General features: G+C 39.8%; 1 protein-coding gene across 1 annotated transcript in view; it reads left to right on the top strand.

Moving 5' to 3' along the window:
* The first annotated feature begins 3,800 nt into the window (after positions 1 to 3,800).
* The window catches only part of SCMH1 (Scm polycomb group protein homolog 1), a 118,276-nt gene continuing 95,336 nt past the window's right edge, over positions 3,801 to 26,740 (top strand). Inside the window, exon 1 of the mRNA XM_080920905.1 lies at positions 3,801 to 3,962. The gene's annotated coding sequence lies outside the window, so the exon portion shown is untranslated. The remainder of the gene's footprint in view (positions 3,963 to 26,740) is intronic.

Consider the following 26,740-nt stretch of genomic DNA (forward strand, 5'->3'; position numbering starts at 1 on the left):
TTCCTCTCTCTCTTCCCCCTCTTCCTCTCTCTCTTCCCCCTCTTCCTCTCTCTCTTCCCCCTCTTCCTCTCTCTCTTCCTCCTCCTGCATAAAGAATAAATAAATGACAAAGTTTCAAATTTTTAAAAGTCAAGCCATTTTGAGTTTCTGTCCAAACTGGTCAGATTAAGCCCGAGGACAATTGCTTGGTAATCCTGTTCCAGATCACTTGTTTCTTCTTACTAGTCTTCTACATAGGCATTCAGTTAGAAATATTTATGAATTGTCTGCCAGGTTCTGCTGCAGATTAGGTACTGATTAAAAGCATTTTTTCAACAATCGTACTGTATATGTAGGAAAAATAAATCATGTTACCCAGAAATGAGACAGAAAGTATTAAAAGCCCTTAGAGAAGATCAGAAGATCTTACGGCAGGTTGTGAGAGCTAATGGGAGACGGAGAAACATCTCGAATCCAAACAGTGGTTGAGAAAGGATGTTCCCAACAAGACTGCTCAGGTTCCTTTGTGTGGCCACCACTTACCGGCATTGATGCTGGTACTGGCAGACCCTGGGACAACTCTGTTTTCTTGCCTACAAGATATGAATCATTACACTACTTACTGCACAGGTTTGTTGTGAGAAGCCAATATCCCACGAATGAGTTAAGACAGTCCAAGTGAAGCACCTAATGAGCGCCTGGCTTATAGTAAACAAGGGAAGATGCTTTGATACTCAACATCATGGAGGGCTGCGTGAAGGCAGAATTGAGCCAGGTGTTTGAAAGACAGGGAGGACTTAGACACATGGTGATGGAGAGAAAAGCATTCTAAGATGGAAAAGTTTATGGGGAAGCTGGGTACACAGAGGACAAATTAGAAATAAGTCATTCAAAGAAGAGGAAAGAAGTATTGTGGGAAATAAATTTAGAAAGGAAACCTGTGGTTATACCATAGAGAACCTTGAATGCTAGGCTGAGAAGTTTGGATTGTGGCCCATTGCTAATGAGGTCTTATTAAGTTTTATGAACTAGGAGACACGCTGCCAGCATCTGGCAGCTGTGGTCGGCAAGTTGGAGAGAACACAATCTGGATTTAGGTTACATCCCCTATAGCTACGTTATTGGACTTGGATAAGGACAGGAAGTCATTTCAAAACCACCACCACGGTTTGCATCTTAAGTATGTCCTTAAAGTTAATGGATTGAAGGCTTGGTCCTCAGTGTAGCCATGTTCCGGGGTGGGATATTTTGGGAAGTGATTGGATCATGAAGGATCTAACCTCATGAATGGAGAAATCAACTGACAGATTTTTAACTTAATGGGTCTAGGGAAAGCCTTTTGCTATAAAAATGAGCTCTCTTACTGCTTCCTTACCACACGCTTTAAGCGAATGGGCAGGAACTAGGTAGACAGCCCAGCGGGTAAAGCGCTGGCTGTGAAAACTTGAAGCACCCACGTAAAACCTTGGCACAGCTGCTGGCATCCATCTCTAATCCCAGCCTGGCGATGGGGGAGTGCAGGCGGGCAGGTCCCTGGGGTTTAGACTAGCCAACCGAGCTAATTAGTGAGGTCTAGGCCCAATGAATAAGATGAAAAGCAATAGAAAAAAGACATTGGGTGTCAACCTCTGGCCTCTACAGGCATGTACACATACATATGAACACATATATGCATATAACACATGGTTAGCTATGGGATGCATGGGAATCTCTGAAACAGTAAGCCCAAACGTTCCTTTGGTTTCTCTCAGGCACGCTGTCACAGTGGCAGAAAGGAGGCTAACACAGCTACCATAGCTTTACCCCTAGATGACTGTCAGTCTGACAGTGCCGTTACCTGAAGTGCTGAACTAAGATAGAGGTTTGGGGAAGCCATGACTTTACTTCCTAACCTGTGAGGCTGACAGGCAACATTCGAACTGTATAGACATGGAACTGAAAATGAGCAAGTCCGAGCAGAGGGCTGATGATAGAAGCCAAATGCTTTGCGGTGAGCCTGGCATCTGATACTCCCTGAGGGGCTCTCTACTCTTTGTCTTATTGTCTTGTGTCTGGAGCAGGGTCTCACTATGTAGCCCAAGCTGGATTTGAGCTGGTGATTTTCTGTCTCAAGTGTTGGGAGCGCCACTACATTTGAAGGTGAAGGAAGAGAAGGCAGCCTTGTAGTTTATAACCGACTGCTCTTCTTCACTGCAGCCATGGCTGGCCCTCTTAGCATCCCAACACAAATAGTCCCTCAAACTTTTCATCTCAGGCTACTGCCCTTCGATCAAACACCAAGGTCAAAGCAACTTGGGGAGAAATAGTTTTTATTTTGCTTACACTTACTTCCAGGTAACAACCGGAGGGGAGTCAGGGCAGGAACTCAAGACAGGAAGGCTCCAGGAGGCAGGAGCCAATGCAGAGGCCACAGAGGAATACTGCTTAAAGGCTTACCATTTCTGGTTTTCCTGGAGAGCTCTGGGCACAAGGATCTTCACGCTGTGCTCCCAACAAAGCATTATCAAGAAAAAGATACCTCAGTTCACTGACCCCTGAAAGGATCTTAGGGAAACCTTAAGTCTCAAGGTGCATATCACCATGGACTCAAAAAAAAAAAAAAAATCAATTTGAAGCTCTAATCTAGATGTGCAAGGAACTCCTAATGCTTCGCTTCCCTTCCCTCTCTAACTTTAACCGCTTCAGCACCATATTCCCAGAGCCTCTCAGACTCCAAGTAGCCGTCTCTGGCCATACCTTTGCTCTCAGCCTTCTCTCACCCTGAGATGCCTTCCCTTGCAGTTTCCTTCAGGAACTAGATTTGAATGGAGCCTGGGGTCAAGGACTCCTTTCCCGGAACCCTTCCGTTCTGGTTTGGGTTCTATACCTGTGATAAAGACCACTACTAAAAGCAGCTTGGGGGAGGAAACGGTTTATTTGGCTTACACTTCCACAACATTGTTCATGTGAGGGAGCAAGAACAGCAACATGGAGACAGGAACTGGAGAGGCTATGGAGGAAAACTACTTTACCGGCTTTCTTCGTGGTCTGCTTTCTCTATACCACCGAGGACCACCCACCTACCCCACGGTAGCACCTCCCACATCAATCACTAATCAAACGCCCACAGGCCAATCTGATGGGGGCAATTCCGCCACTGAGATTCCGCCTTCCGAGATAACTGTAGATGTGTTTCTAGTTGATAAAAATCAACCAGGTTTTCCCCTAACACCTGACCCTCAGGCCAGAGCAGCCATTGAAATTGTGTGACCTTGGAGAAGTAACTCTACCTGCTTGGACCTCAGTTTCCGAGAGCTCAAACATCAAATTCGTGAAACGCAATTGTGTGTGGGGTGGGGAAGCATCACTGGAAGAACCCAGGGTCACCATACCTAGCATGATAAGGTTCAAAGCCCACTGCGGGGCAAAAGAAAAAGCCTGCACCCTTTTGGAGGTGCACTCATTTTCTCCTCATAGTATTTCTCCTCCCGCCTTGCGCACGGGCGAGAGAAAAGGTGCGAAGGAACCCTTTTAAAGTCACTCCACAGTCCACCACCAGCCTGGTGAGGGGGCTGAGGGTCGACGGGATTCGAACCTGGGATCTCAGCGGACGTCACTCTCTTGTCTGGGAGACGCGAGCCATACAGTGTGTCTGGGCGCTTAGGGCTGGCGGTCGCGAGGCGGCGGGAAGGCGCGAGCGGGGTCGCCCCTTCCCGCCGCCCCGCGCGCGCGCGAGCCCAACGGCCGCTGTGCGCGCCACCTCGCGGCAGGAGTCTCTGGCGGGCGGGGCTGGGCAGCTCTCGCCCCCGCCCCCGTCCCCCACCCCCTCGGCCGCCGCCGCCTCGGTGGAGCCCCCCGCCGCCCGCCGCCGCCCCAGCCGAGCCTCTCTCCTGAGCCGCCGCCCGCCCCTGCCGGCGTCCTCGCTCGCTCCCTGCGCAGCGGAAACATGGCGGCTGGAAGGGAGTGAGTGAGCCTCCCGCGCCCCGCGCCGCTGTCGCCCTCAGGTAAGCGCCTCGCCGCGGTGGCCGCCGCCAGCCGGGCCGGTGCCCCGAGGGGCGCCCGCCTTAAGGCAACGGGCCGGAGCGAGTCCCCGCCCGGTGACCCCGGTGTCCGTGTCCGCGGCCCTCGGGCGGCCGTGTCAACCCGGCCCGAACCCCGGCGGCCTGTGCGGCATCCACTCGGGCCCAATGTCCGGCGGCGGCCTGAGGCGCCGGGGTCGGCCGGGGGCGCGGCGCGCGAGTCCCCGCACTGGGCCCCTTCCGCGGGCAACAGGGCTTGGGGAGGATCGGGGAAGCCTGGCTCGGGCCCAGTGCGGAGGCGCCGGAGAGATTCTCCTGGGTCCCAGCAGCGGAGGACCGGGGGTCGTGGGCGCCGTGGGCTTGGAGCTGTCTGCCGGCGTCCCGGGGCTGGGGGAGAACTCACGCGTGCCACCTGCCTGAATCCGGGCCAGCACCGGGCGGCTACAGCAGCTTTCGAACCTGGATGGGGACGGCGGACAACCTTGGAGCACAGCAGAGAAAGGGGTTCCCAGGTAGATGGGTGAACCCCAAAACATCCCCTAAAGCGAAGAGAACTGAGAGACTACCAGGTTCCCCCTACTCTCATCCTATTCGTAATGAAAGTATCTTTTAAAATCCCAACTAATATCCCAATAATTCGGCGAACCTTTTAGGACGACTTTCCGTCCTCAATACCGTTCCAAAGTAACCCAGTCTGGTCCTGGATGGATTTGATTATAGGTAGAAAGAAAGAAACCGTCTTTCTGCTTCGTTTCCCTCATGGGCAGCTGTTTAAGAGTGAAGATAGTAATCGTGTCCCCTGAGTCTAATTTTGGCTAACTCCCAGTTCCTTTCGTCTTTCTCTTTACTCTGGTCTTTGATCCGCTCCTTTGATGAACACTAGTTTGCCCATATTGCCCCCACAGAAGAGCTTATTGTGAGCAGAGAGACCAAACGTAATCGTTGCTGAGGGAAGAGCTTTAACCCTAAAGGACTGACCTTAAATAAAAAGTACTCTCCCTTCCTCATTTTCGTACTGTGTTGAACTTAGGGGGTTGGGGGTGGGGAGCCGTGAGGGAAAGCTGTCTAGTAGCATGTGTTCACCAAAGCTAAAAGAGATCATCCTGTTTTGTGGTTTCTCTTCCTTTGAAAAATTGAACACTTCATCAAGTGAGCTAATGTATATCAAAAGATTGTACAGTGTAATATATCATGCAAATAAAAGAGCTTATTATTTTTGCTCTAAAAAGGACTGAAACCTAGATTGGTGCCAAACTGCAATTTAATATTTGCTCGGAGAGAGAACTGCCTTATTACAATGAACTGTGCTTTTTTTTGCCCTGCCAACAGACGGCCTCAACTTGCTGTGAAAAAACACTTTTTATTGGCTCATTAAAAAGCATTCCTTTTTTTTTAAAGTTTAATTTTTTAAAGTCATTTCTCCTTGGTGGTACATACGGTTAAAGTGCTTAAAATGGATCCTTTATCAGCTTCTTAGACCCTGCCTAGGCATCCCAGCAAACAAGTAATTTCTTAAACCCCTTAGAGAAGTGATGGGCTTGTAGATAAAATGCTGAGCTCTGTGTCTGGGACATTGTTCTAGATCTAAGTTTCACTGCTTTTGTAGCTAAGGCAAGCACACCAGCAGTCAGAATTGTGTTTATCTGTGTTCCTATGTCTTTGTTTCTTGAATTGGTTAGCGGTTTTAAAGTTTGTAGCACATGTCAAAATTTTTAAAAGTATTTTTTCATTGTGTGTGTCTGTGTGTGCACTTGAGTGTCGTTGCCCATGGAGGCTAGAGGAATAAGATCTCCCTCCAGCTGGAGTTAGAGACCGTTGTAAGATAACACTTGGGCGCTAAGAGCTGAGCTTGGTTCCTCTGGAAGAGATACATGGTCTTAAACATTGAGCAATCTCTTTAGCCCCATACATATCAGATTTTACTTTCTGGCATGTTTGTACAAATGCTGTTTCACTTTTTTGTAACTTGTTAAAAAATTCATGTGGCACCATTCTGCACAGAACAGTATAAGTACAGAAGTCTCTGAACCCTCCAGTGTAAGAATTCAAAACTGGGAAAACATTGGTCTGAACCTTTCAGTGTTTAAACTTGCTGTACTGTAACCTTATACTTGTGTACTACCACGTGTTAGGCATCGTGTTATGTGCACGGTGCTAAGCTGGACACACATTTGTGAGACATTTCTAATCAGTGTAGAGCTGGATCAGTGCGGTGCTTACACAGGTTATCTCAATAAAAGTTTAGTACTGCACATAGAATGTTCTAGTTGCCTAAAAGTGTGGGCTTTTGAACAGCCAGGCTTTGAGGAGGGATGAGCCCAGGCTCCAGTGATAAGGGGCCAAGAGGAGTAGAATGTGCCTTAGAGAAAATAGAACAAATAAAAGTGTGAAAAAAGGTGTGACCCCATAGATCCCACAGCGTTCTGTGTCTGCCAGTAATGTAACAGTTAAGATAAAATGTAGTAAATTAGGAAGCTCCAGTCTGGCAGAGGCTGTGTCATGGTGGACCTTGTATATATGAACATTGTGAAATTAATTCAGTGGGATGTTCTTTAATCTCCAAAAGGATTGCTAAAAAACAAAAACAAAAACTTTGTATGATTGAAGTAACATTAAAAATGGTCACAGAGATGAAAAAGGAAGAAATGAACTTGAAAAAGCTTACGAGGTCTTATGTTTATGAGGAATAATAACATCGTGTTGTGCTCAGGCCTGAGACTTGGATGGCCATGGGAGGATGGTGTCACTAATTGAAACAGGAAACACTTGGAGAAGGGTTTATTTTATTTCTTATTTTTAGATTTAGCAAGTTTTTGAGTTAGACCAGGGGGCAAATATAATGGAAGTAAGGTGGAAGAAGAAAAAATAATGTGGTCAGAACATAAAATATTAGTTTATTATTATAAATAATAAATTTGTCTTATGTGGAACTGTTCCAGATGACAACTAGATATGTATGTATGTATGTATATATATATATATATATATATATATATATATATATATATATATATATATATATATATATGTGGGGGGTGGCTAACTAAAATAAACAGAAGTGAAGGTCATTGAAATGGAGTATTCGGGAGCTGTGAGGATAGCAAAGTGATTTAGGATGATGGGATGAGGAGAAGAGGAAGATTGTGACCCAGGTGCAGTAAAGATAAAGGACTAATTGAGGTAGTAGATGACACAGGAGGCAGCCGGGCAGAAAGTGGTACTGCCAGATGGCACAAACCTCAGAGGAGGACTTTTACATGCAGGAGAGGATAAATCAGGTTTACCTTTTCCTGCTTATAAGCATGGTTTGATCTCTTCATTTTTATTCAGAACTCACATCCATTATTGTTTGCACCAAAAAAATCTTTTTTGAGTCTTGAAAATAATGGCAAATACCGTATATTGAACCTTTTCTGCCCATATATAATGACAAAGGGATTTTTCTCTGATGCTTGTAGGTAAGTAGGAAACAATTAGATAAAAACTGAGACTAACAATTAGATAAAGTAGTGGTTTTGGGTCAGTCTATTCGAAAGAGCCTAGGCTTTGGGTTTAAGAAACACCAGGATTCACATCTAGGCTCTGTTACTTTCTAGCCTTATGACTGTAAATACCCTGATTAATATAAAAGAAATAAATAAAATCTTATTTCATAGAATTTCACAAAGTTTACATAAAAACATAAGAGGCACTAGAAAAGCAATTGGCTCTTTATATAAGTAAAGTAAATGTTTATTTTCTTGTCTCTACTTTTAATGGGCTTATGCTCTGCTTACAGAAATGAAGCTTTTCCTCCCCCACACTTACCAAATTATTAGGCAGAATACAGTAAGTATTCTCTTATCTAAGGGAAGTAAAACTACAGTAGGAAAGAGCAATCGTTTTCAACATTTGGAAATAAGTTTAGTCTTCACATTCAAGATAAATTTTCTTTGGGCTCTGGAGATATCTCAGTAGATTAAATAATAATTATGCCTAGCTACCAAGTATACTCTATCAAGTATAGAGTATTTTTGTTTCAAATTCTTAGCTTTTGACACAAATTTGGGTATTTTATTTGTTTAAGTCAATAATGGGATTTGTGGCTAGAGAAATGGACTGGAGCTGTTCCGTGAAAACCTTGACACTATCACATTTGGAACTGGTTGCAGATATATTAGTGAGCAGTAGGTGTATGCCCTCTGTACCTACCCAGGTTTATATGTGTTCCTTTATACACATTAATTCAGAAGTTCAGATTTTTGTTTGAAGTAAATAGTTCCTCTTTGACAATAAGCCCCATTGTAGGTCAATTTCAGATTAACAAAGTAACTGTTATGGTTTGTTTTGAAGCTCTAGTTTAATCCTTGCAAGGACCTTATTTGGTATATAGGCTCAGTCAAATTCTATATTCTATTGGTAAAAGATTCTCTTTCCTGCCATACTGACTTAGAGTTAAAACAAAGCCCAGATCTCTCAGTGTTGTTACATACTAGCTGCATAGAGGCAGGTCACTTTGATTCTCAGATACTCAGTTCTTTATAAAATGAGGGAAGGTACAGCTATAAGGTTGTAAGGTTGAAGAGGTTGTGAGTAAATTCTTGGTAGTTGTTGGTCACATAAGACACCGAAATGTTGGGTCCCTTTTTCCTTATCTGAAACTGATAGATACATTGGTCAAAGCTTTGATGCTAACTCTAGTTATCAAGGATCTTCTACAGCTAATGTCCAGTTTGGCTATGGGGCTGCTACAGGCCACAGTAGAAAGGTATCGTGGGGAAGGGCAGATGATTATAGCTGCAGAAGATGTTGTACACATCTTTTTAAATCTGAAGTATGTACTAATCCTAATGAGATGCCAGACATTGTCAACAGGATTTTGTGATGGAGAAAATGCAGATGGAGAAAATGATATGTCCAATTGGGAACAGCTAGGAAGTGTCAGAATGACTCCTAAAAACCAGGTCTTACTACACTCTGCTTTGTTCACTGTGGCTCACTGCCTCTTTGACCTCTTTCTAAAAACTTGGTGTATATTATTGAGCCTCATGGTGGTTCCCCTCATAGTTATTGTGAATTAGTGCTGCTGTATTTTTACCCTTGTTATTAATTATAAATATTATTCACTTTTAAAAATGGAAGAATGTACATATATTTTCATTTTATCTGCAGTGGTTTTTGCTGCTTGGCTTATAGCCACATTCCCAGGTGCTTTCTTAGAATGTGTTATTAGAGTTGCTTTATACCATCCTTATTGTACTAGTTAGTTTTATGTGAGCTTGACACAACCTAGAGAGAATCATTTGGTAAGAGGGAACCTCAGTTGAGAAAATGCTCCCACCAGATTGGCCTGTGAGCAAGCTGATGATTCATTTTCTTGATTAATGGGCAGTGCCACCCCTGGGTAGGTGGTCCTGGGTGGTAGAAGAGAGCAGGCTGAACAAACCATAGTGAGCAATCCAACAAGCAGCATCCCTCCATGGCCTCTCCATCAGTTCCTGCCTCTAGGTCCCTGTCCTTTGATAATGGTCCACGGTAAGGAACTGTAGGAACTGTAGGATGAATTAAACCCTGCCATCCTCAAGTTGCTTTTGATTAGTGTATTATCCCAGCAGTAGAAATCCTAAGACACTTATTATATAAACATTCCTCTGGGACACTCTAACATGGTGGAAATGAGACTGTTTTAACCGTTGTGTCCTGTGACATATGAGAGAAAACAGAAAAATCAATATATTCATTCATAACAATTTAGAAGTTTAGACTTTCAATTCTAATTTTGTAGTAGATGGCTTCTAAATTATATTACATTTGTCTCTTCAAAAGTAAAGCAAATTCCAGCTCAGCCAGGGTTATGTAAAAAAAAAAAAAAAAAAAAACAACCCATCCCCCCAAAAAAATAAAATAAAAAATTAGGAGTATAAACACGTATAATCCCAAAGTCATAATCCCAAAGTAAGAGAATATTTATCTGAGCTTAGACACATTGTTGTTTGCATTTTACAGGCTTTCATTTGTTCATCAGTTCAACAAATATTTATGTCTAATACTTATTTGTATCTAATAAATGTGTCTTAGTTATAGTTTCTATTGTTGTGCTAGAATACCATGACCTAAGGCAACTTGGGGATTATTTTGCTCACAGTTCCATATAATAGGAAATCCTCAGAAGCATTGAGGGCAGGGACTCATACAGGTCAGAACTTGGTGGCAGGAACCATAGAGGAGTGCTGCTTATTTGCTTGCTCCTCGTGGCTTGCTTAGCCTGCCTTGGGGTAGCACCACCCACAAAATAAGCTGGGTCCTCCTCTATTGATCACTCATTAAAAATGCTCTACAGCTGGATCTTAAGGAGGCATTTTCTCAATTGAGGATTCCTCCTCTCTGCTGACTTTAGCTTGTGTCAAACTGACATAAAACTAGTAGTATACTATGATAAAGATGGATACTGTAATTAAAAAAAATAAAAGATAAGTCATAGAGTTGAGAAAACACTTGTGGTACACTTAATAGCCAATATTAGTACAATAATAAAAATTCCTTTTAGAGAATTAAAACAAGACAAATCAGTAGACAGATAAGACAGAATAAATGTTTATTACCATTTGGACAAATTAAATTCTTACAGGATGTCATTTTATACCTACCAAATTGGCAAAAATGAAGCCTTGCAATATCAAAAGTTAGTGGAGATGGAGAGCTAAAAGAGCTTGTGGATACTGTTAGTGAGACTAGTAATTATGCAACCACAGCAGAAAACAATTTGGCTGCACCTGTTGACAGTAAAATGCTACACCCGTAAAGCCTCACCTGCATGGCTACCTAAACATGGGTTAAACAAGGACAACCATAGACATGCTAAAGTGGCTGGAGGGGTAAGATGTTAGGTGAAGGAGTGGGGAAATCCAAAAGACCTTCACCCTACTTAATTGTCTGTCCACAGACAATTGAGGAATGCTGGGAATGGGCGAAGTCTTTCCCAAGGAAGAGGACATCAATTGGTTATCCAAAACTGAATGGTTATCCCTGAAAACTTACATATGTGTAGCATTATACAGATAGCAGGTTGTAATTATGTATAAATAAGTGTATATAACAAGAATTAATGAAAAACGGATATGAATTTGAAAGGGAGTAAGGAAGGGTAAGTGGGAGGAAGGAAAGGGAAAGGGGAAATAATGTAATATTATAACCTCAAAAATAAATAATTAAAAAAGAAACATACAAAATATTCACACATGCTTATAGCAATAAATAAATAAATAAATAAATAAATAAATAAATAAATAAATAAGGCTAAGATCGGGCATGGTGGCATGTACCTTTAATCCTAGCACGTAGGCAGAGGTAAGTGAATTTCTGCGAGTTTGAGGCCAGCCTGGTCTACATACTGAGCTCCAGGACAGCCAGGGCTACAAAGAGAGATCGTGTCTCAAAAAACAAAACAAAAACTAGTTCAAATATATTTTAACAAAAGAATGAAAATATTGACACTTTACCTAATATAATTACATATGATAATGAAAATGAACTTGTAAATCTCACAAACATTTAAGTTAGAGTAAATTTCTGAAAATAAGTATATAAAGCTTAAATTATATTTCAACTGTGTAGTGAATATATGTATCTCTATTTATTAAACTTAAAATATGATCTCACCAGTTGTGTTTTAAATATTAATATATAGCTGTTTTTGAGTATAGTATGGGAATAAGATAACAGAAATATAAAGGGATATAATTAAATTGAATCATATGAAATTTCTGGTTTTGTAGGTCTGAAATAGCCTAATATGGGCTGTATTAAATTACCTAAACTCTTTGAATCTAGCATAACAAATGCTTTGGTTGAAATACATTTAAATTACTTTCAGAACACAAAGGTGTGAACAGCAGCGTGCCAAGGCAGAAGAGGAGGAGACCTTGGAAGTCTCTGTAGGGAGAACAGTGTATGAACTCTGAGAAGGATAATGAAAAGACAGCTTCACATAGGAAGAGAAAAAGACCCTTTTGAATGGAATAGGGTCCGCCAAAGAAATGTCTTGGAAGAAGGGATTAAGAGGAAGTACAACAGTGTTTATCTGTATAGCACCCAATGGTCTGCTCAAGGTCTCAGGGTTGGCTAGTTGTAAAAATAAGATTTGAGCTCTGGCAGCCTGGGATCAGAGTCTATGTGTATGATCAATAAACATATAAACAAAATTGGTAGAAACTAGTGTTTTCTTCTCCACTGTTGGTGGGGTTGTAAACTGATACAACCACTCTGGAAATCAGTCTGGCGGTTCCTCAGAAAAATGGACATAGTACTACCTGAAGACCCAGTTATTCCACTTCTGGGCATTTACCCCAGAGACACTCCAACATACAACAAAGATACATGCACCACAATGTTCATTGCAGCTCTATTTATAATAGCCAGAAGCTGGAAAGAACCCAGATGTCCTTCAGTAGATGAACAGATACAAAAATTGTGGTACATTTACACAATGGAGTACTACTCAGCTATCAGAAACAATAACTTTATGAAATTCTTAAGAAAATGGATGCATCTAGAGAATATTATCCTGAGTGAGATAACCCAGTCACAAAAGAACAGACATAATATGCTGTCACTGATAATGGGATACTAACCCTAGAAAGCTCTGAACACCCCAGAAACAACTCACAGACTGTGTGAAGTTCAAGAAAAAAAAAGAATATATTTTAATTAAAATAGAACTGTATCACAACCTCCTTTCCTCCCTACAGCCCCTCCCAGTTTCTCTCCTATCCCCTCAAATTAATAGCCTCTTTTCCTATATTATTGTTACATATATACATATGTGAATGTATATGTACCCACAAATACTTAATTACAACCTTAAAAATGTATTCGTATACTTTTATGCAAAAATGCTTAAAAATTTGTACATTTATCTTCGTTTTTTAAAATAAAGTTTTTCAATAAAAAAAAGAAACTAGTGTTTTGAATGTCAAGGGGACAATAGTAAGTTAAAAAAGAATAGTCATCAGTATGAGAAACAAAAAGTAGTCAAAAACAAATATATTTTAAAAAACAGCATTTACTTTTAAAAAAGTCATTTGCTTTAAGTACAAGACACCAAGATAATAGAGTTACAGTTTTCAGAATACTAATTATTCAACCTACTGTCACTTCTCTGGGCTGGTGATTATAATACTATTAGTTTGAGAAGATGAGAGTCAGATATTCAAAAGAGATCTCTATTTTTAAGTGCTTGGTGTATCAACATGAAGAAAGGAATTTTTATCCTTTGAAGACTGTAAACATGGTTACTTTTGGCTAATCAGGATTGATATTGACAGTTTTGTTTACTCTGTATCTTCTGTTTTTAACAAAAATAGAACTTATCCTTTTGTTTTTAGTGGATTTCAAGACAAAGTAAAGGGCTTCTAGATACTCTAAAGAACATTAAATACTTTACAACTGAGAGGATGGAAGAGAACTTTTAAACAGAATTTAACAGTCTGGAAATTGGGGTCAGGAGAAATGGTTCAGTGATTAAGAGTGGGTATTGCTCTTACAGAGGATCTGAATTCAGTTTCCAGCACCTTCACACCTACACTAGGTAGATCACAACCTTCTGTAACTCTAGCTCCAGGGACTTCCAATGTCTTTGATTTCTGAGGGCACCTGCACTTGTGTGCACGTGCACACACACACACACACACACACACACACAAACACACACACACACACACCAATCCCACAGATGCATCTAATTAGGACATAATTGTATAACTTGGTAGTTAGAAAGTCTCTCTTCAGTTCTAGTCTTCCATTTGCTGGCTTTGTGGTTTAGGCAAGGACATTGCAATGGTGATATCTAAGATCTCTTGTAACTCAAGTTCTGGAACTGCTACTTGTTCAGTGAAAGAAATAGCTTGGCAAAGGCATGAAAGCTAGAATCTAGCTCTATTAATTCTTGGCTCAACTATCATGAGGTATTTGATTGGCTGCTATATATCAGGCACAAACTAGTTACATGGTGTAGGGGAAGGGTAAGCGTGGGAAACCGCTTCAGAGTTTATCCAATGTATCAAAGTGGCAACCAGATCTTCTTTATGTGTGTTTGTACATATCTTGTCTTATTCTAGAATGTAGTTATAGGACACTTTTTCCACATAAGGCACTAAACTAAGCAGGAGGTTAACCTTTCTTGAGTAGCTTGGGTATCTTCTAGATACAGTGAAACATGAAAACATTTCCACTAACTGCATACGAGTATTGTTAGTTCTATTTGATATGTTAAAAAAAATAGACCCCGGGACTCAGATATTTGGCCACAATTAAGAAATGTGTGCTAGGAAACAGTTTGAAACACAGGGCAGCCTGACTTTACTTCATTGCCTTTTCCATTTACCATGTACACTGTCCCTAGCAATGTTCTATAATTTTGGGACTTTATAAGTTGATTTATGACAGTTAACACATATATGTTTATTGAATATATATTATTTCATCAAACAATATAGGCAAACTAGAATCCTGATGCTATAGTTTGAGTCTTAAATTTTCCTGCAAAAGGCATTTGTTTAAGACTGGTCCCCAGGTTGATGCTTTTAGACACTATTGAAACCTTTAAAATACGGGCCTAATGGAAAGTCTCTGGGCTACTTGGGGGGCGTACCCTCAAAAACAATAGTGGGACCTCATTATCTTCTTTCTTTTTTTTCCTGCTTTCCACCATGAGGAAAGTGCTTTGCACAGCTACAGTGGTGATCTATGACAGGCCCAGAATGACAGGGTCAATTGAATATGGGTTGAATTCTCTAAAATTGAGCCAAAATAAATATTTCCTCTTCATTAGTAGGTTGTCTCAAGTATTTGTTAGAGTGACAGAAAATTGATTAACATCTAAGTAGAAGAATGGCGTGTTTCAGTAAATCAATCAAGATTCTTTCTGCATGTGTTGGCGTCAATGCAGGTGGTATGCATGCATATGGAGTCCAGAGGAAAAACCTCAGGAATACTGTCCACCTTATTTCTGCGATGGGTTTTTATTGATCTGGACTTTCCATGTTAGGCTGGGCTGGCCAGCTGGCTGGCACCCTGTGGATCCTCATCCAGTCTTAGCCTTTCAAAGCTAAGGTTACAAGTTCACATTACCATATCTGCTCTGGGGACTACAGCTTGCTTCCTGGTAAGCACTATACCAGTTAAGTCATTTGCTCAGCTTGAGGTTGATTTTGAATTTGAGAAAATGTATTTTCCTTTTTTTAAAGAGCTAAGTCAGGGTCTGGAGAGATGGCTCAGCAGTTAAAGAGCACTCACTGCTCTTCCAGAGGTCCTGAGTTCAATTCCCAGCAGCCACAAGGTGGTTCACAACCATCTCTAATGGAATCCAATGCCGTCTTGTGTGTATAAAGACAGCAGCAGCATACTCATATATAAAATAAATAAATCTTAAAAAAAAAAACCAAAGAGTTAATGCTCATGTTTTAATAAGCTCCAAAATTTCTATACTCTCTCAACCTTTGGTCTGCATCTTCTTTCCCATCTCAACCAGTCACTTACAGACTCTCTAATGATACAAAGAAGGATGAGATGGTTTCTTCCCTTGCTGATGTCATTACTAATTCACTGTATTAGGTTAGAAACTGTGGTTAGGCTAGGCAAAACAAAGCCCAAGTGTTAAGTCTTTGGCATGGTGCCAGTTGGCATTTGACCCCAGAGAACAAGGCAGTAGGCGGGTGGAGAAGCAACAGATAAAGTACCTTCTAGTGTTACAGCTTTCCTGCAGGCTTCAGGAAGCCAGGCCCTTAGCTCTACAGTGTTCCAGCTCCCTCATTGGCCTGAAAAATTGAGATTCCTGAGCCCTTGGCAATTGTCAATTTTATAGCTCCTGGCCTGGGGTGTCTGAGACCTCTGACTTGTTCCTAAGAGCTTGTCAGCCTTTAGGAAACCTTGAAGTGAGTAGGAGGCCTGCAGCTTCCCTTCTCAGGTTCCCTACAGTCTTCAGTTCTTTGTCAGCCTCAACTCTGTTCTCTTTCTACTTCTGCCATTCTCCTTGTTTCTGCCCTACATGGCCTCTTGAATTGCTCAGTTCCCTCTTGTTACTATGACCTCTTTTCCCAGTTCAGTTGCTACTGTTCAGGAGGCAACTACTGATGCTTTTTAGCCTCTGTTGTTGGCATTGTTGCCCATACAGACAGATCTGCTTTTGCAGCTCAGAGTCCTGGCTGCTCCTCTGCCTGCCTTTCTGCTGTCTTACTGTCACTGCTGCTTCTCTCTTTCTGATACCAGCTCAGCCCCCACAACTAGAAATAGGCAAGAAAAGGCCACCCAAGAAGTTTTTACTTGTGCCTAATTTTGCAATGGCAGAGAAGTTGTCTCTCAGCCAAGTAACCAATCTCTGCTCATATAGCCAGAAAATGAGTGTTTGCACCAATCATAGCAAGCCTGGCATTCAGATGAAGGTTTGTTTTACATCAGTTGCATCGATGTCTTTTTAGTACAGTAGTCTCAACAGGAAAAAAATGTACCTTTTTGCCTTTGTTGGAAATGGTTTCAGGGTCATCTGGAGTGTATTGAGGCTTGTAATAGCAAAAAGACAGGTCCAGACTGTTTCAAACTGTCCTGGCTAAGGCTGTACCTTCAGGAGCCAGAGCAATCAGCAGTAGTCCTTATGCAGTTTTTTCAAAGTATCTGTGGACTGTTGGAAACAGCTAGTGTTCCTTTAAGAGTAGTCTGGCTGGCTGTTGAGTCCCCTTTCAGTAGCCAAAGAAGCAAGAGGAAATTCAATTATAGGGTCACATTGCCCCATCCCTTAATATCTTTGTTCATTTACAGTAAAGTGAACATCCATCTGGGGTGCTTACAAGAAGATTTTTAAATTAATTTTTATGTGTGTGAATATTTTATCTGCATCTATGCATACCTGTGTACCATTTGTGTGTTTGGTACCTGCAGATGCCAGACAAAGGCATTGGATCCCTTGGAACTAGAGTTGTGGTCTATTTCAAGCTGTTGGATGGGTTCTGGGAACTGAACTCTGGAAAAGCAGTTAGTGTTCTTAACCACTAACCTATCTCTCTAGCACCTGCAATAAAATCAGAAAGAACTTACTAACACTAATTGTGACATTAGTAGATATTTTTATGTGTATACCTGTTTATGTGTTGGAAGATGTGTGCATGTATATAAGCTAGATATTAATTTGTGAGTGTTCTTCAATTGGCCCTCCACCTTATTTTTTGAGATAGCCTTTCACTGAACCTGAAACTCACAGATTTGACTAGACTAGCTAGTCAGCAAGTTCTAAGGATTCTCTCTTCTCTATTTTCCCAGCACTGGGATTACAGGTACATACCACCACACGAAGTTTTTACATGTATGCTGGGGCTCAAACTCAAGACCTCATGCTTCTACAGTAATTACTTTATAGACTAAGCCATCTTCTTAGTTCCCAGATTTAATCAGTTTTAACAGTACTTTTTAACAATGCTTGGAATTTTAGCAGTACTTTAACCATACTTGCCTGGTGCTGCAGAGAGAGATGGAGTTCCCTCACCTGTTTCAAGTTTTTATCCAGGTGAAAGGAACTTCAGTGTCCTTCCTTACTAAGCCTATAACCCTCATGTGCATCAAACAAATCTTAGCTAGAGACCTGTCTGAAAAATAGCTGTTTGGTACTCCTCAAAAATTGTGTACATGATTAGAAGAAAAAACAAAAAGAAGTCTGAGAAGCTGTCAAGCCAAGCTTAAGAAGATAGAACAACTAAATATATTGTAATCACTTAGGTATCATCATGGAACAAAAAGAGTGTGTTAAGTAAAATTCAGGAAATGTGACCCAAGTAGTGGCTCTATAATTAGTAGGGTATTGGCATTGGTTTATTAACTGTAACTGATATGCATGTTATTATAACACAAGATATTATAACCAGGAAACTGAGTGGAAAATACAAAGTATCTATGCAATGTCCTATAAATCTAAAACTGTTCAAATAAAGGATTAGATGCTATTTATTTGAAATTTAATTAAAACATATTTTTCATAATGATATGACAAATGGTTGACTCATTTTATGGATCTGATAAACTGCAATCTATAGACAGACTTATGTGCCAGAGTATATGCTAGCTGAATGTCAAATAAATTTTTTATATCTATGTTATACATGTAGCTGTCAAAATGTGCCAAGTGCAGGTTAACAGAAAGCATTCAGACAAATATAAACAATTCTTACCATATAATAGTTTCTTAATTGAAAACACAGTGCCATTATTTGGCAGAATTATGAATATGTCCTCACATTGGCTTGTGAACAAAAATGATTTCATATATAGATAGTTTTTTTATTGAAATTGTTTGTGTGATTCTTAAAAATGTTTTAATAGTTATTACCTCTGTATATAAGGGTGAGTTGAGTAGTTATGATTTTGTCTGTATGAAAAGTATAGGATAAAGTTAAAAGACCTATAATTACTTTCAAAAATAAAATCTTTTCAGGGGCAAGGGAGATTCTCAGGAGGTGAAATGCGTGCTGTGTAATCCTGGGAACCTGAGTTTAGATTCACAACACCCATAGGAAAAGGTGGGCATGGTGGTGCACACATGTAATCCCAGTCCTGGGAGGCAGAGACAGAGGACTCCAGGGGCTTGCCCAGGTCTAGCCCAGCCGATGAACTCCACGTTCAGTGAGAGACCCTTTATAAAAAAAAAAAATAGAGTAAGGTGTTTCACAAACCTTTGGCTTGTGCACATAAAGGTGCACACATTCCAGTTCACATGTGCACACACATTTGTGTAACACACATCTCAATAGAGTTTGTGGCTCTACTAAAAGTATTTTCATTATTAGTTATGATTATATAATGAAAACCACTCAGAAATTTATCTTTCAGAGTATATTATGTAAATATTATTTAATGACCTCAGATGTCCTCTTACTGTAGAAAACTTAGAAACTGTTGCTAAACAAGCATATAGAACTAGAAATTGTCTTGTTTCTTTCTTGTTCAAGAACCCATTTACCAAATCCTTCAACTCTGTGAATTCTTAGATTTCCACCACACCTGCAGCTGACTTAAAGCAATTTTAGTTAATGACGAAGCAGGTATGCTGAACAGGGGCAGATCCAGCTGCTGAGCCAATGGGTTGTGTTGTTTTTTGGTTGACCTTGATACTTAGTTGTTACACCGCCTTCTTTTGAGAACTACTAGTTGAATTGTTGAAATGTTTTATCTTTGCTTTTCTACCTTAATTTTATTTCACGTGTTTAATTTAAAACAAGACAGAGACTGTATAGCTTAGTGGTAGAACACTTGTTTAATATGTGTGAGACCCTGAGTTTGAGTTCTAGAATGAATGAATGAATGAATGATGAATGAGTCAATGAATGAAAGAAATAATAGAAACAACAGTTTCTACTAAGTTCAGTGAAACTTTTGGATAAATTTGTTTTGAAATGTAAATGTAAGATAATTGGCTTCATTTATTTATTAGCATGCATTTATTTTACACATTGGTGTTCAATGTGATATTTCAATACTGCTAACAGTATATAGTCAAATTTAACCTGCTCTTTGTCTAGCTAATTCTTCTTCCTGACCCTCTGAAAACACTATTCTATAATCAAGACTACCATGTTTCCCTTCTCTCTTACTTTTTAATTTCCCACAGATGAGAGAGAATATGTGGTACTTGCCTTCCTGTGCATATCTTACCTCAATAAATATTTTCTGGTTTCATCTATCTTGCTGCAGATGACAGGATTTCATTGCTTAAAAATGTTTATCTATACACACACAGACACACACACGTGTGTGGATGGATAGTTTGATTCTATGTTGCTGTGACAAAACACAATCAGAAGCAACTTAGGGGAAGAAAGGGATCATTTCACCTTATAAGTTATAGCCCATCTTTTAGGGAAGCAAGGGCAGAAATTCAAGGGTAGAACCTGAAGGTAAGACTCAAACAGAGAGACCATGGAGGAATTCTACTTAATGGCCAGCTTGCTTTCTTACCCAACCCAAGGGTAGCATTACTGGGTTGGGCCCTCCATATTAACCATCAGTCAAGAAAACATCCCCCAGAGTTTCCTGCAGACCAAATCGGATAGAGCCAATTCCTTAGTTAAACTTCCCTTTACTCAGGTTACTCTGTGTAAAATTGATAAAAACTAGCGAGCACAGATACCATATTTTCTTGATTCATTCATCTGATGGGCACCTAGCTTGATTCTCTGTATATGCTCTTGCGAATAGTACTTCAGTGAACATAGACGTAGGAGTATCTCTGTAGTATACTCCTTTCTTTGAAATGTATATTCAGAATTGGGGCAGATGTCTCATGTGGTAGATTGACTTTTTTTTTTAAATAATTAATTCAAAGATTTATTTATTTACCTATTTACTCATTTATCTATTTATTATACATGAGTACACTGTAGCTGTCTTCAGACACATCATAAGAAGGCATCAAATTTCATTACAGATGGTTTTGAGCCACCAGGGATTTGAACTCAGGACCTCTGGAAGAGCAGTCAGTGCTCTTAACTGCTGAGCCATTTCTCTAGCCCAGATTGACTTTTAAAAATGTATGCATTGATTGTACAACATAGTACATTGGTTATTGCATTCCATGCATGTATGTCATGTGTTTTGATTATTCTCATCCCCATTATACCTTTTCCCTTTATGCAGGTCCCTTCCCTCTGCCCAAGTAGAGCTGCTCATACGTTCAGTCTTACCTTTAAAAACTCTAGATTCTGTGTATGAGAGAAAATTTGTCTTTCTGTATCTAGCTTATTTCACTTAGCATGATGAGAGTACCAGGCCAACCAGGGTGGATATAGTGAGATTCTGTTTCCAACAAACAAACAGCAAAAACAAAACAAAAAAAAAAAAAAAAAAAAAAAAAAAAAAAAAAAAAAAAAAAAAAAACCCTAGCCACACATGGAAGAATGAAACTAGATCCCTGTTTCTCAACTTTAAATTAATGTGAGCCCTGAAACTTTGGAACTGTTAGAAGAAAAAGTACAGAAAACATTTCAAGATATTGGCTACCATGTCTGCCAACAGAGGAATGAAATAAAGAAAATGTGATATTTTTTATACATAATGACAATTTCATCCGTGAAGAATAAGGAAGCTATATCATTTGACCATAATCATTTACAACCTATAATGGTTATACTTATTTATGTTCCCACCAACAGTGTGCAGAGTTCCTTTTTCTCCACATTGTTTGAGTGTGTGTATATATGCACATGCAATAAGTATGTGTAAGTCAGAAGATAACCTTAAATATTGTTTCTTAGGAGCTGTCCATCTTCCTCTATCTTTTTTTGTTCTTGTTTTTGAGGCAGAATCTTTCCTAAATAAAATTCCAAATCTCTTCTTCTAATTATTTGAATCTAGCTGAGTAAGCCCCTAGATATGGCCCATCCTGAGTCAAAACCAACTCTGTGAGGCCTAGAAGGCAGGTCACCTGCTTCCAAGATGCAATGATAGGGCAGTCACAGGAGAGAGTTCCTTCAAAAGGGAGACTTTTGTTTTTATTGATGCTTTGGGAATTTCACATCATGTAGCTCAGTCCCTTACTCATTTCCCAGTCCTTCCATATATCCTCCCTCCATCCTTGTAACACCCCCCCCCCCATCAAAAGAAAAGAAAAATCAAAGAAAAAACTTACTGACCCCTTGGTTATGATCCCAGAACCAGTGTCACTGGCCTAGAGTAAGTTCACAATTCGGTAGGAGACATTATATTCTATTCTAAGATAATAGTATTTTGTGGTTAAGTTGTGCCTTCTGAGCTGCTAAAATGCCCTTATCCTTTCACCCTAAGATCTCATTGCCCCATGTCTCTGACTCTGCCTTTGGAAACTATATGCTTTTATAGCGCTCTATTTCTGCCCCTTTGGTCCAGTCTGAAGACATTTCTGCTGGTATGAAATTCTCAAAACCTTTTCATTCTTCCCATGTAATGTACTGGTATCCCAAGTATCTGATAGAGACTCTTTGTGTAATTTTCCTATGTAATGTATACCCTGCTTTTGCTGAGATGCTTGACTGACTCACACAAATGATTGTCTAGCCTCATTTTTTACCTTGTTTTCAGAGTAAACTCTCTAAATGCACTCTCTAAATTTTCCAAGTCATTCTTAATGGTTTCTTTTTGCTTACTGTTTTCTTGATTTGTTTTCTACATTTTACTTTAAGCATCAAGAAGATTCCAGGCCCTTTCACACTTCAATTAGTAATATGAGATAAACATCCCAGGTAATCACTCTTACTTTCTAGAAAAACTCAACTGCCAAATACAATTCAAAGTTTTCTGCCACTTTACTATATCAGAGATTTCTCAAAGATGTCCAATAACTTGTATTTTATTTCCTTCGAAGGTCCCACCAGAAATATTTTTACATTTTATAACCATGTGTCCCATCAAATCAGGGTGTTTTTTAAAAAGATTTATTTATTTATTTATTCATTTATTTATTTATTTATTATAAGTACACTATATCAGTTTTTACACACACCAAAAGAGGGCATTGGATCCCATTACAGATGGTTGTAACCACCATATGGTTGCTGGAATTTGAACTGAAGACCTCTGGAAGAGCAGTCAGTACTCTTAACCACTGAGCCATCTCTCCAGCCCATCAAGGTGTTTTTTATTGAGGTCCTTAAACCTCTTTCAGCTCCTTCTCTTAACTTAATTCCAGGATTAAGTCCTCGGTTTTACTGTTTGTTAGAGTAGCATTCCATTTTAGCTACAACGATCATTATTAATTTTCTAGGGCTGCTAGAGATAGGTCTGTTTACAGCTTGATCTCAAATGTCAGCCTTGTCGCATGATGCACTCTAGAGCTGTTATTGAGTTTAGCAGCTCTAAGAAAGGCAAATAGGAGTATTGTCTGGGGTTCTGTGATTATCAGTGCAAGGCAGTGAGTACCAAGTAGCTGTGCATTTAGAGGGCTTTCAGCCTTCCAGGCAGGTGCCACTGTGCCTGGCTCCTTTGTCTATCTTCATGAGGATCTATAGATTTTGTGCTTTTTAGAAAAATATTTTTAGTACTAATATCAATGTTGAAGATCTCAGACTACTATACAAAAATTTAGGTTTTGCATTAAGAAGACTTATCTGTGGCACTACTGGTGAGAGGAAGCTCTAGTAATATGAAATGTTAGTTGCCATGACTGTCATTTCAATTTACTTGCATTGAGCACATTAATAAATTGCCACAGTGGTAATATGAAAGTAATGAACCTTCTAGAGGCCAGCTGGGGTACAGAGTGCGAACAGGGACCTTCAGGGCAGCTGCCATTGTTGTGCACAATGTGGTTAAAAGATGTAAGGTTTCTGCTTTATTTCCTTTGAAACATACACTTTACAAAATTCAAATACTGTTTTAGTTCTATGTGCTTTCTAACTTTAAAGTGTGTACTTTAATTTTACTTAGTTTTAAATTTTATTTTAAAAATTTAACTTGTATGTGTGAGAGAAAATTATAATGTAATTTAAATGTTTTAAGTATGAACCAGTTATAAATGTCATATAGAAGAGGAATTGTTTACTGAGGAAAAAGAGAGTCAAGAAGGCTGAAAGAGAGTTTTCACTAATTTTTAAAGTTAAATTGTGAAGAATAAGTTGTAAGTTAGCAAGATGTATTCAGTGAGTAGCCGGTGAGTCAAAGTGTTATGAATCTTGTAGGACAATTTGGAGGTAGAAAAGAAAGAGAAGATGAGTTGGAGAAGTATCCTGAAGCAAATTTTAAAACTTTAAGTTTGATGTGTACAAATATACAAATAGCTAATAAAAATAAGTTAATATGTGAATCTGATGACTGAAAGTTATAAACAATTTTGAAACAAGATGAAATCTTTAATATAGTTGAATTTTGTAAAATGATTTTATTATTTTTGTTATTTAAAGTGCCAACTTTAAATGCCTTTCAACAATTGGTGTCACAGGAGCTCAAGCCAGAGGCTGGGCTCATAACCAACATCACAAAGTAAATAGTAGAGATGACCAGGAGCTCATGCTTTCAAGCCTGTGTATAGATTTTGATCTCCAACTCGCCTGAGCTTATATTAATATCCAAATAATTTGGCTAAGTTATTCTAAGCCTCAGATGTGCATGTGTTTGTAGGCATATACAGATGTGCATATGTCTTCTAACTTTTAAAGTTTATGAAAGAAATGGTTGTTCTTTATAAAACATGCTCTCAAGCAAGTGCCCATTCTCTCCTTTAACCTCTGCTGTATCCTGAAGACCCTTGCATTATTGATGTCCTTATGGTGGCAGCTTCAGTAAAACTTTTAAACTATTTTTAATGTACTCATGGTAAAGGAGCAAACTATCTTCTCCTTATTATATGTTCACTGTATATCTCCATATAATGAAAGACATTAACAAGAGAAAAACATTCATTTAACTCATATATAAGTTTTACCATGACATCTGAGCCTTTGTAAGGACACGGTACTCAGTGGTTTGTATATTTTTATGCCAGGTTTAATAAAGTAGTTAGGGAGAAATAAAATTAAGCAAAGGGGATGAAGTATAATGGTCATGGTCATAACTCAGGGGCTTCAGCAATTAGAGCCAGACAGTATGTTCAGATTTTTCCAGGATTACTTACCTCCTGGTATGGGAGGTAACTTTTACTGTGAGGATCTTAGGACCTGTGTTGAGGGACAGTGAGAAAACCTTCCTTGGTTCTTATGATCAGTTCTGAGGAAGAGAATGGAAAATGTGAGAGTGGCTTCTGCTGCTTTCTCCTATTCTTTCACCTTAAAATAGTTTTGGAGCCAGGTGATAGTGGTTGTCTTAGTCAGGGTTTCTATTCCTGCACAAACATCATGACCAAAAAGCAAGTTGGGGGTGGGAGGGTTTATTCAGCTCACACTTCCACATTGCTGTTCATCACCAGAGGAAGTCAGGACTGGAACTCAAGCAGGTCAGGAAGCAGGAGATGATGCAGAGGCCATGGAGGGATGTTACTTACTGGCTTGCTTCCCCTGGCTTGCTTAGCCTGCTTTCTTATAGAACCCAGGTCTACCAGCCCAGGGATGGCACCACCCACAGTGGGCTGGGCCCTCCCCCCTTGATCACCAGTTGAGAAAATGCCTTAAAGCTGGATCTCATGGAGGCATTTCCTCAACTGAGACTCCTTTCACTGTGATAACTCCAGCTTGTGTCAAGTTGACACAAAACCAGCCAGTACAGTGGTATATGCCTTTAATCCCAGCACTCAGAAGGCAGAAGCAGGAAACTCTCTTGAGTTCAAGGCCAAGCTGGTTTACAGAACTAGCTCTAGGACAGGCAGGGCTACACAAAGAAACCCTGTCTCAAAAAATAAAGACAAATACAATTTTTTCTTGGAGTCTTAGGTACTGAAATGATTGTACTTTCTTTAGCTGGTCTTTTGGGGGTGCCTTGTTTAGGGTGGGTGTTTTAAATTCTAGTCTTTGCCTTTACCCCTTTAAAGAACTTTTAAAGTGAATAAAACCAGCACTGCACAACTGAACCTGATAGCTTCAAGTCCAACTCTGCAGCTATAACTCTCGTGCCCATGGTGGAGTGTTAACATGGAATTTGGAATCCTAGTTCTTCTCATCCTCTCTCAGGAAAATTAGACCTTTAGTGTATCCAAAAAGGTTTTGTGGGTGGTTTGGTTATTTGTTTACTGTGTTTGTTCAGAGAGATGCTCAGCTTTGAATGATTTTCTCCAAAAAAAGCTCTGTTTGTTTTATATTACAAAAATTCTTTCAAGTTGCTGATTCCTTCTCTATTTCCAGTGCTATAAGTAGCTGTATAGTGTATTTTAAAAATCTTTTGTCATTTGAATGAATGGCTTTTAAATGACTTTTAATCAGCTAGAATTTGCCTTTGTGTTATTAAGTCAGGCAAACTGTATTCATAAGTCTTCGTAAAGCTGAATTTTAATCATTAAGTTTCTTAGTTTTTTCAGGGTATCTTTAAACAATGATCCTGATAATTACTGTGACTTAAAGATAAATATTAATGTGTTCAGCTTATTTTTGTTTAATTTTATGAGGTTTTCTGTAATTAGCTAAACTGCTTTGTGTTACCAATGAGGCACACCTGCACAGCTGCTCAAGATCTATCTGGATCCGTGAATGAAACACACACACACACACACAGAGAGAGAGAGAGAGAGAGAGACAGAGAGAGAGAGAGAGAGAGAGAGACAGAGAGAGAGAGAGAGAGAGAGAGAGAGAGAGAGAGAGAGAGACAGAGAGAGAGAGAGAGAGAGACAGAGAGAGAGAGAGAGAGAGAGAGAGAGAGAGAGAGAGAGAGAGAGAGAGAGAGAGAGAGAACATTTCCCTCCTGTACTCCTGGCTTAATGCCCTCTAATTCAGTATTTTATCTTTGTTGCTCTAGCTCCTTCTGGGCAGCCCCCTAGTATTTGCTGCCCGAGACACTTCTGCGTAGCCCTTCCAGGGGCTGAATTCCTTCTCACCTACATGATGATTTTTCTTCTACAGCTCTAAATCTGATGTCTCCCTCCAAATCATGGCGGTTCTCTCTTCTTCCTCCCTTCCAGTTCCTAGCCCTCTCAAATCTAAAAGTTCTGCCTCTCTCTCTCTCACTGCCCAGCCATTTGCCATTGGCTTTTTATAGATTGAACAAAAGCCAACTGGAGACAAGGACCTTCAGTGTTTGGACACACAGATTTCCGATTTGGGGGGATTTTGGGGACCTGATTAACTCAGCATTAGAACCAATCTTCAACAATTTTCATTAATTATTTTACTCTCAGAAATCTATTCATGGGTTTTAAT

The sequence above is a fragment of the Micromys minutus genome, assembly GCF_963924665.1.
Source record: "Micromys minutus genome assembly, chromosome: 9".
Taxonomy (NCBI): Eukaryota; Metazoa; Chordata; class Mammalia; order Rodentia; family Muridae; genus Micromys; species Micromys minutus.